Source organism: Kryptolebias marmoratus, linkage group LG2 (genome assembly GCF_001649575.2).
Source record: "Kryptolebias marmoratus isolate JLee-2015 linkage group LG2, ASM164957v2, whole genome shotgun sequence".
Taxonomy (NCBI): Eukaryota; Metazoa; Chordata; class Actinopteri; order Cyprinodontiformes; family Rivulidae; genus Kryptolebias; species Kryptolebias marmoratus.
Window position 1 is genome coordinate 2,355,449 of NC_051431.1, and position 15,053 is coordinate 2,370,501.

The following is a 15,053-nucleotide window of genomic DNA, read 5'->3' on the forward strand; positions in this document are numbered from 1 at the left end:
GGGGGGGGGGGAGCCGGAGCCGTCGGTACCGTCCGGACTCCAATGAACAGACAACAACATCCGCCGGAGGAAGAAGCCCTGATTCCAGCGCTGACTCGGAGATGAAGGCGGTCGGCAGGCAGGTCCACACCATGGCCGCGGACAAGCCGAACGGAGACATGAAGCGGAAGCCGAGCTACCCGGGCGAACTGCGGGCCAAACACGCCAACATGTCCTCCAAGATCTGGGTCAAAGTGGCCATGGCCATCGGCTACTTCCTCTGCGTGTCCGTGGCCGCCTTCATCCTGGTCATCTACTACGCCGTGTTCTGGAAGCCCAGCAACAGCACCGTGGTGCCGAACCGAACCGAGTGCGTCCCGAGCCTGGGATGACGGAAGGACAGCGCGCGCACGTTAGACAGGTGAACGCACACACCTGACAGGAGGAGGGCGACGGAGCGGAACGTCGGAGTTTCTGCACAGATGGGGATGCTTTTTTATTTTTTATCTTTTATTTTCCACAGGTCTTCCTCCGCCGACCCAGAGGACAACACCTGACGGAACCGCATCATGGAGGCAGGTTGACTCAGAGTTGGGACTGTCCTGAAGCCTCAGTGATGGTTTGTTTTTTAATCCATGGACGGATTCAGAGTCACTGAGCTGCTGGGCACAGACCCCCCCCCAGAAAAGCCCCCCCAAAAAACCTCCTGCAGCTGAACGGCAGCCGAGGAGCTTCCCGATCCGTCGATTTATCCTCTTCATCCAGTTAGTCGGAAAAAAAAATCTGCTTTATTTTTAACTCCTAATGTTGGTTAACGCATCCTAAAATTAAAAAAAAAATCCATTGTGCTCGAGAAGTACGTCATTTTAGATGTGACAGTAGGTGTTTACGTCGAGCGCAGACCTGCATTACAGAATTGGTATCAATCTTCCTAATTGAGCCGTTTCATAAAGTTCAGGAGGAGCTTTTTATGTTTCAGCTCGTCCGTCGGGCAGAACAGTCCTCTAATCTCCTTTTTTGCGATTTTGAGAGATAATTAAAGACAGATAAGTGTGACGGTAATTAGGGATGAGCAGCGATTTCTGAATATTTTGAAGTCTAATAGAGACGGGACAGGTTGGCTCAAATATTCAAAGGAAAATCGAATAATTACGGATGAATTTAAAATAATTACTGATGAATTTAAACTGTAATTTCCTGACTAAAATAGTATTTTTGCAGCCGGTAAGCCTGATAAAGTGACTCTCTTAACTTCCATTGTCCAAAATTTACTCCAAATTGTCCGTTTTTTTTGTAACCAGAGTCTGCTTATTAGGGAGGCGGGGCTGTACCCTTGATGCCAAAGTCCCGCCTACCTGCCCCGCCCCCAAACTTACTAAAAGGCCGTCAATCATTGTCACCCGGCACACAAGTCAAATCCCCATCTTCATAGTCATGTTAAAACATTATACGAAGGGATTTCCCAGAGCTGCTGTAGCCTTCAGAGAAAAGTGGTCGATTTCAGAAGACACGTCTGTTTTAAAAAGCAATTTACGTTAATCTTAATTATTAATATTAAATTTAAAAAGTCACCTATTGTCCCATTTGTTTGCATGGGGGGGCGGGGCTTAAAACTGTACTGCAGCCGACCACTAGGGGGTGCCATTTGGGTCAAATATTCTGAATGTCGAAGACAAAACTGGGAGAAAATACGCAAATTGTCACTTATAATCCCAACGAATCGACAACGTTTTTACGCTCTCCCACGGCGGCCATTTTTAAGGCAGATTATGTAATTTAGCTTCTTTAGGACAGCGAATAGGGACTTTCCTTCCTGAGGAGTTGGAGCCGCTGCAGCTCAGAGAGATCCAGGATTATATAAAGAATAAAAAACATTAAAGGAATGTGTTTAAATCTGAGCCTTTTTTTCTTTTACCTGCAGCAAAATCAGAGGTAGCTTTGTTTTTATTTTTCGTGAACGTCGGTTCATTTGCACTCAGACCTCAGACCCTTTGTGGAACAGAAATCAGTGTTCATGTTTGAGTCCAGACCCCCAAACGAGGACTCTGCCACTTTCGAGCAGATGAGGACCGGCTGTGGATTCGGTCTCTTCACCGCCGTCCGCTCCGTCACAAAAACAAGTCAGAGCCGAGGCGCCGCCGGAGCATTTAGTTCGAATTTTAGGCCCGAATATTAAACTAAAATAAAGATGAGAGGGGAAACGGCCGCAGTGTGAGGAGGACCTGTGCCCAGCTGGCCTGTTCTGTAATCCGTCCATGATTTCACCTAAACCCCGTGAATCTGCACTGAGGAGAGTTCGGAGGAAGAAATGCTCTGCAGAGACAAAAACAAATCGATAAGAATGATTTTTGTTTGTTTTTTGACGAGGAGCCCCCTCCTTCAGGACGTCCTGTTCCCTGCTCCGGTGGAAACCTCTTTTTTTTTTTTTTTTTTTTTAGCATATGCCTGCAGAATGATTGCCTTTTTCTTTCCACAGCAGGAAGCTGTTTTTATTCAGGTATCGGAGGGAACTTGTACTGTAGCAGACGTAGCCTAAACTGTGATGAAATGTAGAAGGATCCCTCACGTAGCTGCGGCAGCCTCACAGAACGAGCGTTAATATCCAAAGCGGTGTCACCTCACTTCATAATTTAGGCTACAACCCCTAAATGTAAGCAGACTGTTTTATTTACGACGCAGCCTTGTGAATTTACTGTAACGAGCAGATAAACTATGCATTTATTCCAGCGTGTGTGTTGTTATTCCCGCTGCTGTTAACGGAGGAGCGTGCTGAAATAATGCACGCGTTTGGCCGGAATAACGGCTGCTCTGACGTCAGCTCGGTGCTGGTTTCAATCTGCTGCTTCCGTCCAATCAGACAAACCTTCAACCTGACCTTCCTCCTGTTTATCCATTTATCACTGTTTGGTATCCGAGGGAGAGTTTATGAACATTTGTGCTTTCTGCTCCAGATCGGGTTCATATTTTAAATATAAAAACTACTTTAATGCACTGATCAGCCTCTGTAGTTTGATGGTAGCTGAATTATTATCGACCACCACGAACAGACACGAGTAAAAACAACTCGCGTCTGCTCGTGTTAGCAAAATATCTCCATAGCCACTGCGCAGACTTTAAATGAAACTTGGGACGTTGTGTAAAATGTAAATAAAAACAGACGGCAATGATTCGCAAACCTTACAAATCCACACTTTATTCACAGTCAGCCACAGTTAATGTAACAAATGTTTAAACTGAAATTTTCTAATTTTGGGGGGTAAAGAAATAAGGCAGTTTTGAATTTTGTGGCTGAAACGCATCATAAAGTGAAGACAGAGGCAACAAAAGGCTGTAAAAGTGAGCGGGACGAATGAGGGTCTCTAAGATAAAACATTTGAATTTAGTGACCGCAAACGAAGCCCTTTGGGGCCGATTGTCGCCGTGTTCGGCGCAGCAGGAAGGCACGAAATGAGGCGGCTTCAGATCGGAGGCGGGATTAAAAACCCAGAAGTTTTCCCGGCGAACGGAACCAGTTTCACAGTTTTTAAATCAGAACGGGGCGTCGGGTTGGAGGATGAAGATCAAATCGTGTCTGTGAGATTCAATGTGCAACACAGACCTGAAGAAGTCAGAGCGTTAGGTGAAATGTAGATAAAATCAGAATCTAATGATTCTCATTAACTAATAATTTTATTCACAACTAACCAGAATAAACAACAAATGTTTAAACTAAGAAATTGCACCATTATTGGGGGGAAAATAAGGTCATTTTGAATTTTATGGCAGCAAAACATCTTAAAGTTGTTCCAGAGGCAACAAAAGGCTGTAAAAGTGAGCGGGACGAAGAAGAAACATCTGGAGGAGCTTTTAGTAACTAATGAGGTTAATTGTCAGCAGGTCAGTGAGAGGAGTGGAGATAAAAAGAGGATTTAGAGGCTGAATCTAAAGAAGGAAAGATGGGCAGAGGTTCACCAGGCTGAGAGAAACTGTCTGAAAACAGGAATAATTTCATCTCCAGGTCCTAAAATCATCAACAGATCTGAAGAATCTGTAGAAACCTCTGAGGTCAAAGGTCAAGGCTGGTTCTGGTTCTGTTCTGTAAACACAGTTCACCGTGCCGTCCACAGATGCTGCTTAAAGCTCTATCAGGCAAAGAAGAAGCCAGATGTGAACAGATGTGTCTCCTCTGGACCAAAGAGGAGACCTGTTCTGAGGTCAGACGGGTCCAAACCTTTGTTCACTCGGTTGTTTCAGAGTCGGAGTTGTTTCGTTTTTCCGCCGCCGCCCGTCGCAGGAAGCCTCGGCGCTCGGAGGATTTTAACTCGATGCATTATTTCTGACGGCTCGGCCCGAGCTGCGCCTCCGTCGATCAATAATTAAACCATCAGCCGAAGCTGTTCTCGAAGCCGAGCCTGACGTGACTCAGCAGAACCTCTGGGCCCGTTTGGACCGCAGCGGCCTCACACATCCACATCAGTCAACACGTGCAGCGTTTCCTGTTCTGCTCTGCAGCCCGGAGGACGAGGAGAAGACAAACGACTCGCTCTGCGTCGCTTATTTGTGCTGATTTTAATCTTCTTTTCGTTAATTTAGGAAATGCAAACAATTTATTTTGAAATGGTGATTCAGTTATGGAGGGATTTACTGAAAAGATGACAAGCTGGCTTAAATCACTGCTGAAAGGAGGATTTTAGCTTTAAATGCTGCAAACTGGTGTCAGATCAGATTTATCTGTAAAAATGTTACAAAACGAGAACATTTTAAAGACATTTTTGTAATAATCTAAGCTCAGGAAAAAAAAGTGTGAACTGTATAAGGCGTGACAAGAGAAACACAATTAAAAGGATTGTTAAAGCTGCTCCCTCCTCTGTAACGTTTGTGGATATTAGACTCGAAGAGATCAAAGTAAAACTAAGGTATTATAATGAATGAAAAGACCAAACATCACAGCAACAATAAACGAGCGAAAATATGATGAAGAAGAACTGAATATTGAGGCTGGGCTGACGAGGAAGTGGAAACAGGTGAGTGATTACCAATTAAGAACAGGTGCAGATGGGCAGGTGAATAAAACTATACAACATATATTAACATGAAAACACAAAACAATCCTAACACAAGATCACATGAATAAAATCCAATACAGAAGAAGAAAATAACACAAAATACCCAAATCCTGACAAATATTTCACTTCAACGTCAACAAATTTCAGCATCCACGCTGCTTTTTTTCTGCCTCCTTTTTAAATTTAAATTTAAATTAAATTTAAAATATAAAAACAGTAACAAAAACCTCCACCAGGGCCATAGCGTCAAAGTAAATAAATAAATAAAATTGCAATCTGGATCACCAGAAAGAATTAATCAATTTTTGTTGTTTTTTGTTTCAACTCCAACATTTCCTGAACATTTCATCCAAATCTGTTTTTTTTTTCTTTGCTGACAGACAGACAACCAAAGACTTACCCTCCTTAACAAAGCAGTCACCTTTGACCTTGAAATCCATAGGCATCATCCCCAACCCAGAGCTGTGACCTTGACCTTTGACCGGATCAGCACCAAAATCTAATGACTTGTTCTTTGCTCCATGTTTGGTGTTTCCTGAACATTTCATGAAAATTCGTTTATAACTTTTTGAGTAATCTTTGTCCACAAACAAACAAATGGTACTGAAAACATAACCTCCTTGGTGGAGGTAAATATCAGACCCTCCAGGATTTCACGATGTTGCGATCGCAGCTATTAATGCAAAATCAAGCAAACCCCACGAAATCGCAACTTTTTGCAACTTTGTCCAAAACACTGCAACTTTAACCCAATATTTATTGTTTCTAAAGTGATTCGCCACCGTTTCTGCGGTCTAGTCTCTTCTTTGTGGGTTTGTGTAGCGTGGATTACAAAATAACCCCAAATAACTCAGGAAGAAGACACGTGACGTCACTTCCTGTTAACACCAGAATGCCGGGAGCGTGCAGGAGCAGTGACCGAAGCCAAAATGTGCGCTAATGCTTCACATTTGCCCACAAAGATTTCAGCAAACCAGTTTCCTNCGACAAACACTTTGTGTCTGCAAAACATGTGAGGAGAGCTGCAGACCAGGGACAATCCAGAAATGCTCATGAATGTCAGTTTAGAAGCTATCAAAGTTCTCAAATACAGCACCTTTTGAGAATGTCAATGTTTGTTGGGAATTATCTTACAAAACTAGGAAGTATTTTTGGTTTATATATCAAAAGTTATGGTTTTTTATTGATTTTAGTAAAAAAAAAATCGCAACTTTTAGGAAAATGCCCCGCGAAATCAGACATTTTAGCCGCAACAATCACAAAAAATGCCCACAAAATCCTGGAGGGACTGATTAATGTATACGAATATTTAAATAAAATCGCGCCTGAAACCTGAAAACAAACTGTGGCAGAAAAGTGAGATTTGTACTTAAATCATTAAAAAGTTGCAACTATAACATCAGTTTCAGGACGGAGAAAGCTTCAGTTTAAAGAAAGGCTTCCTGTTGGAAACTGGACTTTCTGTAATGCAGGAAAATACCCAAACGAGGTCTCCTTGGCTTCCATCCTAAGTAGTATTTCTCCACGCCTATGAGGGTGATAAATGTCTGATTTTACAGCCGAACATTTTCTGTCCTCGGGCCGTAAAACCTGCAGCCTGTGAAGTGCGATGAAGCTGGACGGGCTGCGTTTTACAGTGAATTCTCCTCGCCGCCTTCGCCCGACACAGCTGACCTGCTGTTAAAGTAATTAGCCGTCCTGTGATGGCTGGCAGAACCGATGATGAAGCTCTGCAGGATCCAGCCGAGGCTTCGGTTTCTGCAGAGGAGGGCGGAAACGAGAGCTGCTGAGCCGAGGAGAAGAATTCAGCCCAGAGGTTCCCCCTTTTTTTTTACATTTTTACTGCAGCATGTGACACTTTTCATCTCGCTTTTCTCCCCATGCAAACTCAGCAAAGGTGGTAACCACACAACTGTGTCTATCACTCCCTAAGACAGACTAAAAAGTAAGGCTCAAACAAACAGTCGTTGTAGAAAAACTACAAGTTTAATTCAGAAAACTCCTAAACTGTAAGTGGCAGAAGCTTCTGGTCGACTCTTAGGTAAATTTTTAATGTATGTATATTAATTTATGTAAGAGAAAACTGAAAATGAACCTTTATTACCAGTACTTTACTGAAAATTTCACAATTTTTACGTTGTCTTTGTAGTTTAAGTGAAATTCTGCCAACCACAAATGTTGATTTCTGCAAATTTGAAGTTTTTAATAAAATACCTCGTTATGTTTTATAGCTGCACCTTGTTTAGTTTCACTAGAAGAAAAAGAAGCAACTAATGAAGTCAGATGACAAACACCTGAAGACAAGGAGGGACAGGTGAGAGTGGGCGGGGCAGCAGGAGAGAACTGAAACCATGCAGAAAAACACAAAAATATGAACATAAATACTTAACTTTATATTCGATTGAAGTTATTTCTGTTGTTTTTTTAGGTTTAACATAAATAGATTTATAGAATGCATGAGGATTATACAAAAAAAATTAAAAACTACCATAAAGGAACAATTCTCTGCCGTAAAGTCACCTGTGACCTGCTGACCACAGCTGCTTTTACCGTAAATGTAACGTTAATTAAAATAAAATGTTTTACAGCTACACTTGCTAATTGATATACTGTATTTCTGTTATTTAAAGGTTGTTTGTCATGAAGAGATTTATAATGTTTATGGTTTTTATACAAAAAAACTACCATAAACAAAGAACAAGTCACTGTTTTTTTTGTAACCGCAGCTGCTATTTTACCGTGAATAAGTTTTAAAATACTGTAACATGTTTTATAGTTTCTCTGAGATTCACAATATTTCTGTTATTTAAAGGTTGTTTACCATAAACAGGTTAATAATGAATTTGTTTTTTTTTTGTTTTTTTAAACTACTGTAAACAAAGCACAGGTCTCTGCTGAATATTTTTACCATTTTAAATAAAAATACAATTTTTACGGTGAAATTCTGTCAACCATGTCAGCTATTAAAAAAAATAATGTAATATGTTTTACAGTTACACAGTTTATTCTAAACAAAAATACAAATGGGCGTAAAATGTATGCAAAGACCATAAGAAGAGTGAAATAAGTAAACTTCTAAAAGAACAAAGTCAGCGAAACCCTTTTTCCTGAGCAAATTAAGCCTGGAAAAAGACTCTAAACTCCCAGAAAGATTCAGCAGCTTCAGCAGATTCAGAGTTTATTGATCTGAGCTGCAAAGTGTCCGAGACCCGAGAGTCACCGGATTTCTCTCTGCAGCAGCTGCAGCTCGGTTTATTATTTACTGTCGTTTTCAGGCTTTAAGCTCCTCGTTTTAACGCTTCTTTAACTGCTGGCAGGCTTCTGTCGTCTCCAGACGGCGGATATTCAGATGATAAATGATAAAACGAGTTATTCTCAGTGACAAGCCAGTCAGGGAACAATTTATGGTTTAACTACGTGGAAAAATAGAGCAAAAACTCAAGTTTCATGCAGGTTTGTGTGTCATTCAAAATGAACGAGTCGCTCTGTGACAGTTTTAAACAGACAGTCTAAATAAATCACAATAAAAAAAACATGTTTTTTATTGTTTCGTCTGAATGATGGACAAGTTCTGAACATTTACATTATTTGTGTTCATCTAAAGTTGTGTAATTTAATTTTTAATAAATTAACTCAAAATATTTTGAACTCATTTGTCTGAAAACTTTCAGTCGAGACGTCAGAAAGCAGTTTGACCACCAGAGGTCACTGTTGTGCAGCTTTAAAGATTTGAATCTGCACTTTTTTTTAGTTAAAATTAAAAATACTGTGATATTATTAATATGTCGGGCTGTATCAGTCTACAAAATGATAACTGTTAGCAGGAGATACATTTTCTGATGAACTGTAAACTGTTTGCACATTTTAAATGTCTAATAAAACACTGAACAACAATCTGCTTTTCATCTCATTTTTGTCTCTTCAATCGCTGAGGAAATAATTTTAATAACGATGATCTGACCTGCTGTCATGTTTTTATAATTTCTGCTAAAAATAATTAATAAGTTCACATGAACACAAGTCGTGTTTGGTTTTCTGGTCTCAGTCAGCAGATTAGTTGTATTTTTATGTTTTCCCTGTGGTTTGTTCACATATTGTCTCTGTTCATGTCGATCATATAACTGATTATTGGAGGACTTTATTGAGGAAAAAAAAATCTAAACTTCAGAATAAATATTTATGTTTTTAAGGGGCAAGAAATAGTAAAAATGACCACTTTGTGTACCTTTGAACGTGAATGAATTTAAAGAATAGATCTACCTAATTTAAGACCTTTTTAGATGTTTTATATTTGAATAAATAAACCCTCCAGACTCTGTGTGTGAATATAACGGCAGACCTGATTCTGCTGGCGAGCGGAGACAGATCTCAGGGTACAAATCTCGGAGGTTTGAACCTTTTTTTCCACGCAAATTTCAAATTCAGGATATCAGAAAAGATCCTGATTTTATTCTTGTAAACTTCTGCATTTATTCGTGTGTATATATGACTTCTACGGAAGTCCTACTGCATTCACCCTCATAATTCAGGATCAGGATCTCATAATAACCTGCAATGTTGACATACTAATCTTAACGCCATCCACATTTAGTAAACTCAACATAACCCAGTGTCTAATAAATAAAAGCATCAAATCTGATAGTGGAGTCATTGGTTTCCTGTAGCTAGTGACTGTCCTTAGCTTTTCTCATAAATATTAAATCTTTTCTCAAAATTACGAGATTTTTTTTCATAAATATGAAATGTTTTCTCACAAATACGAGATCTTTTCTCATAAATATAAGATCTTTTCTCATAATTACGAAATCTTTTCTCATAGATACAATATCTTTTCTCATAAATACGAGATCCAGATTTAGTAATTATGAGATAAGGTGACTATTTATTTTTCTTTGGTGAATGCAATGCACTTTCGTGCTTCCCAACATAACAGAATATCCAAGTTTTCCATGTAAAGGAATGCCTATATTGTTGGATTTTTAAACATTTTCCTTAGAATTTAGCTCCGCCCACCAGCTCCATTTCTTTAAATTATGAGGATATTTTTTCAGAAACAACAAATAACAGGATTGTTTGGGAAAACTGAGTTTTTGCATCTTTATTAAACTAACGTAAGAATATTTATTTATTATCGGTTTTTTTTTATTGTTTTTCCACACCGGGCACTTCCCGGGCTCCGTACCGCGGCGCTCGGCTCAGGTTCCCGGATGTTCTCCTGTTTTCCCTGTCCAACATGGCGCCGGGAAAGTGAGACTTCGGCTGATGTACCACAGTTTACCCAAAGTTAGCCCGCTCATGCTGTTCCGAGCGGAATAAAGTTCTCCAACAGCCCGCGGAGGCGGCAGAAACACTTCCCCTCGGTCTTTCTGGGTGAGTGAGCTCCTTTTTGTCGGGATAAATGACGTAAAGGCGAGTTATTTCGGCTCGGTTCGGTTCGGTCGCTGTTAGCGGCTAACGCGTTAGCCTCCGCTTCCAGGGCTCAACCGGGCAGGACCGAGGAGTTCGGAACAGGCTCGGTTCTGCCTGCGTGTTTAAAAAAAAAACAGATTTTACAGCCGAGAGGAAAGTTTGCAGAACCGGGTCATTTGTGTGTTAAATAAAAAAAGTTGCCGGATTTAAAGCGATGGAAGCTGTTTGTGTTTTTACTGAAATTATGTTTATTTTCAAACTCCGTCTGAGCTGAAAGGCAAAAAACAACAACCAGGGAGACTTTAAATATAATCAGAAGATTTTTCTGCTCTGATTTTGTTCAGTGAAAAGTTTTGGTGCTAAATCCAAACTTCCTTTTTCACCTGTGAGGTGAGTTTCTGAGCTCTGCTCGTATAAAAGCAGAAAATAAACAGCTTATCTGCAGGGAGTGAGAGCAGATTTGGGTGCCGGACACACAGCACATTCCTGGGATGCCTGAGCTGCCTGGAGGGGTCAGTTTTTCTCCTCCACTGAACACCTGAGCAGACACCTGTTCAGCCTTTATTTCACCACATAAATCTGTGAGATGAGCAGCACAGAGAGTTGTTATAATAAAAAGAATCATAAGTTCATTTATTTGTGATTAACTGCTTCCTGTTTGCCTCCAGTTCGCCGAAGGTGGAAGGAAGGGTGATCATGATTTTGCTCATGTCCTTGTGTGTGTTCAGCTGTCTGCAGTGTTAGCAAAATATCTACGGATTTTAACGAAGCTCTCGGAAAGTGAACAGAAAACACACACATACAAAAATGGCAGCATCCCACAGATATGGAGCTGAAACTCGGCGTGGTAGCAGCCGAGACTCGCGGTCCATCCTGACATGATCTCAGGCATGAAAGGCGGCGGGTGACATGCATTTCGTCGAGCGAGACCTGCTCGATCTTGACTGAAGATAAGCAAAGTTCTTCAGCTTCGCTTTGCCTTAAAGCGGCGACGCTCTGGAAGGACGAGCTGTAACGACGGGCAGATTGTGGGGGTTTTATTCTACATCGTCGCCCACTTTTTAAAGCGGTGGGTGTTTCTGGTGAAGCTCAGCCGACGATCGAGGGAATCTGGAGCTGATTGTTTGCGTTCGAGTCCATCGGGGGGGAACAGCGGACGGCAGGAGGCCTGTTGTCGTTACTTTGATGCCAGCTGAACTCCAAACATCTCTCTACACGGCGGGACCTACAAAATAAAAGCATTTAAAGCCGTCTGGTCACAAAACAGGAAGGTTGGGTCCGTTCTGCTCCGAACGTTTCATTTCACAAATCTTAAGTAGGACGGTTCAGACCTTCCGAAGCGGGGTTTCTGTGAAGAGGGTCTGAACAGGTAATATCTTACCTGTTGCAGATAGCACTCTGTTTGAAGAAGTGGTTTGATTCCGACCGGACTGACGAGCTCACGGCTGGTTTGAGCCGAACCGGACGGTCTTAAAACGGCCTCGATCTCGAAGGTTTGATACCGGTTCGTATGAAGGCAGTTTTATGAATCATTACATTGTTTTTTACACAGGATTTCATGGTTCTCAAGCAGCTAGCTGTAGCACATTCCTGCTGGAATAACTGTAATACAGAATTATCAGAGGTCTAAAGATAAAAAAAAACAGCTCTTGTGTGAATTACTCGAGTTACCTTCTGACGAGATGACTTCAGTGTCCCGGCGTGTTATGTTTTTGAAACCTTGAACCTGCAGGAAAAAAGTCTTGAAGCATCTTATCTTCCCGACGAGCCGCGCTGTGAGAACGCAGACGGTTTCACAAATAACTCCAGAAACTGCGAGTTTAGATCCATTAAAGTCTACAAATAAAACAAGTTTATTTGTTGACTTCATCAGGTCGTTTGTGTTTAAGCTGAGTATGATTTTATCTGCTTCTTACTGAAACTAAACGCTCTTTTATTACTTTTGATTTCTGTCTCTGAAAGGTCTTTTAAATTAGACGATTGAACAAAGCTGTGTTTTTTAATGTTATTAAATTATGTCTTTGTTTACCCTAAGGTGATAACAGAGTATGTATTTTAAATTTAGAGCCGTTAAGAAGTGGTTCTTTACGATTTTTCTTTCAAACAAATATTTCCCTTAAAGTAATCAGTTTGTTATTCACTAATCACTCGATCAGACAACAGCAGCTCAGTCAGGTGTGGGGCACCGGGACCGAACCGAACCGGGACAGGAAGTCAGAGGCGTTGCTGCTGGAAATAAATGAGGCGGGCGACTCGTGACGAGGTCTTCCAGCAGGTTTGGATTCATTTACAGATCCAAACGGAAAGTTAAACGAGCTGAAATGTGTCGCCTGGCGGTCCGTGTATCCTTGGAAATCCTTGGATTTCCTCTCAGTTTTGTATATTTTTGTCTTCGGACACGTCTCGTACTTTGAAGCTCAGGTTTTCTTTTGACTTTTAATTGAAGCGAATGATAAAGTGTTCAAACCAACCGTTCTCAGTGTTTGTTTCCGGCAGGATGTTGCTTTTGTTTGTTCGTCCTCCTGCAGTCACGCTGGTGTCTGTGTGCTTTCAGTCAAATGAGGAATTAAAGACGAAACAAAGAGACGCCTTGGCTCTGCTCGGGCTGGGAGACGGATTAATAACAGCGTGCTGAAGTGGGACGAGTTAAAACTGCGTCTTTGTTGACAGAAGCTGGAATAATCTGGATTAAATCAGTCAAACCTTTTTTATAATCCTTAGAATCCGTCTGTCATTTACTTAATTTAGTTTTTAAAGTCTTTACTCCAGTCTGAGACGGACGTCTGAATGAAATTTGTGACAAACTTCCTCTTAACCCTTTACAGCGAGGTGACTTCAGGATTATTGAGTTAGTGTTTAACTCTCAGCCACCTGCTCTTACATCAGGTGACGGCCGAGCTCAGTAATGAGAGGGGAGGCTGCTTTAATCATCATCGTCGTCATCGTCGCCGCCGCCACACGGCGTCATTATGCGATGGTGGAGCTGCGGCGAGTCTCGTGTTTTTATGTCGATGAATGAATGAAGCGCACCCCGGAGATTCCCGTCCGTCTTGTTTTTGTTTGTTTTTTCCCGTGAGATCGTTTCCTATTCACACCGTGATGAAATCATTACTGGTTTGTCGTCCCTTTCTGTTAAATATTCCTCATGACACCTTCGGTTTCTCATGACTCACCGAGTTCTGCTTCCATTGAAAAATAATAAAATCATGATACGTAAACGCAGCACAGGAAGTGAGGACATTTGTGTTTGGTTGGTTATTTCCTGTTGTAACGATCCTGCTTGGCTGTGTATTTCCTCCTCCAAACTTCTTATCCTGCTGCTCACTCCTGGTTGAGGTTCTGGTACCACAGGTTCTGGTACCACAGGTTCTGGTACCAGTCCCAGATCTCCACAGTTTGTGGCTGAACTCGGTCCTCCAAGATGGCCGCCTCCAGAACTTGGTGGTGGAGAGGATGGAAGTCCTGCGGGATCAGCCTCGGCGTTCTGTTCGCTCCAGACCGACCTACACAACCACGCTGTCTGGGTAATGGGCCAGGCTGCTGTGGCTGTGTATGGTTCGTCCACATGCTGCTGAGGCCCCAGTTTCCAGACTTCAACCGTCCGACCTGATGAACGAAACCAAAACGAGTCGGCGGCAGAATGAGCTGATTGGCTGAGAAGATTTGGGGAGCTTTTTTTCTTGGGTGCGGCCCACAAACTGACCTTTGACCCCTGACAAATATGGTGCCTTTGAGGCTTTCCAGTGGTATAAGTTTACCAAGAAGCTCTTAGTGTGGTACGCTTGTTTTAAAATCATTTTGACCCAATTTATTCCCATCGTTCCACTGTTTATCACCTGCTGAATTAAGACTGGTTACGATAATCTTGAGCACGTTGCATTAAAACTAAACGTTGTTGGTTTGTAGTAGGCGTGTTTTTGGTTAAATATAAATATAATTCACAATTAAATGTGTTGTAAGTTCGTCAGGGTAAGACAGGAATAGAATGGCATGGGTTTGAGCAAATTCAGACAAATTTAATTTAAGTGTTTAATTAGTTTTAATCAGATTTATGACCTCAGGCCCATAATAATTGTGTGAAAGCATTTCTGCAGCTCAAGTTTGTGCTGAAAATATGCGTAAACTTTATCTCGTGGCCTCGTTTGCTCGGCTTTCTCTGCTGTCTTTATCTTTGACCTCTCCACATTCCACAACCTGCTTCTGAGTGCCGCCGCGTGCTCCGGTTTAAACCCGGCCTCCAGATTGGCAGGTCTGTGCATCTCGGGCCGCGATTCGTTCAGAAGCATCTTGAAGCAGACCTTCTTCTCTGAGGCTGACGGGGTGTAGACGGGTTTTAGACCGGGTGTAGATGGGTTGTAGATGGCTGTAGACGGTTGTAGATGGCTGTAGATGGTTGTAGATGGTTGCAATCGGGTTGTAGACAGGTTGTAGACAGGTTGTAGACGGTTGTAGACAGGGTGTAGATGGCTATAGATGGTTGTAGATGGTTGCAGTCGGGTTGTAGATGGTTGTAGACAGGTTGTAGATGGTTGTAGACCGGGTGTAGACAGGTTGTAGATGGTTGTAGATGGCTGTAGACAGGTTGTAGACGGTTGTAGATGGTTGTAGACAGGTTGTAGA

The 15,053-nt window shown here is 41.8% G+C and overlaps 1 protein-coding gene and 1 long non-coding RNA gene across 2 annotated transcripts in view; both read left to right on the top strand.

Moving 5' to 3' along the window:
• The first annotated feature begins 13 nt into the window (after positions 1–13).
• On the top strand, positions 14–2,705 carry LOC108251596. Its single transcript, XR_001809362.3, has 2 exons — positions 14–400; positions 503–2,705. It is a non-coding gene; the product is annotated as an uncharacterized LOC108251596 (long non-coding RNA).
• A 7,531-nt stretch (positions 2,706–10,236) lies between these two features.
• The window catches only part of LOC108251599 (serine/threonine-protein kinase PAK 4-like), a gene marked incomplete at its 3' end in the record, with an annotated part of 14,930 nt that continues 10,113 nt past the window's right edge, over positions 10,237–15,053 (top strand). Inside the window, 1 exon segment of the mRNA XM_017441950.3 lies at positions 10,237–10,394.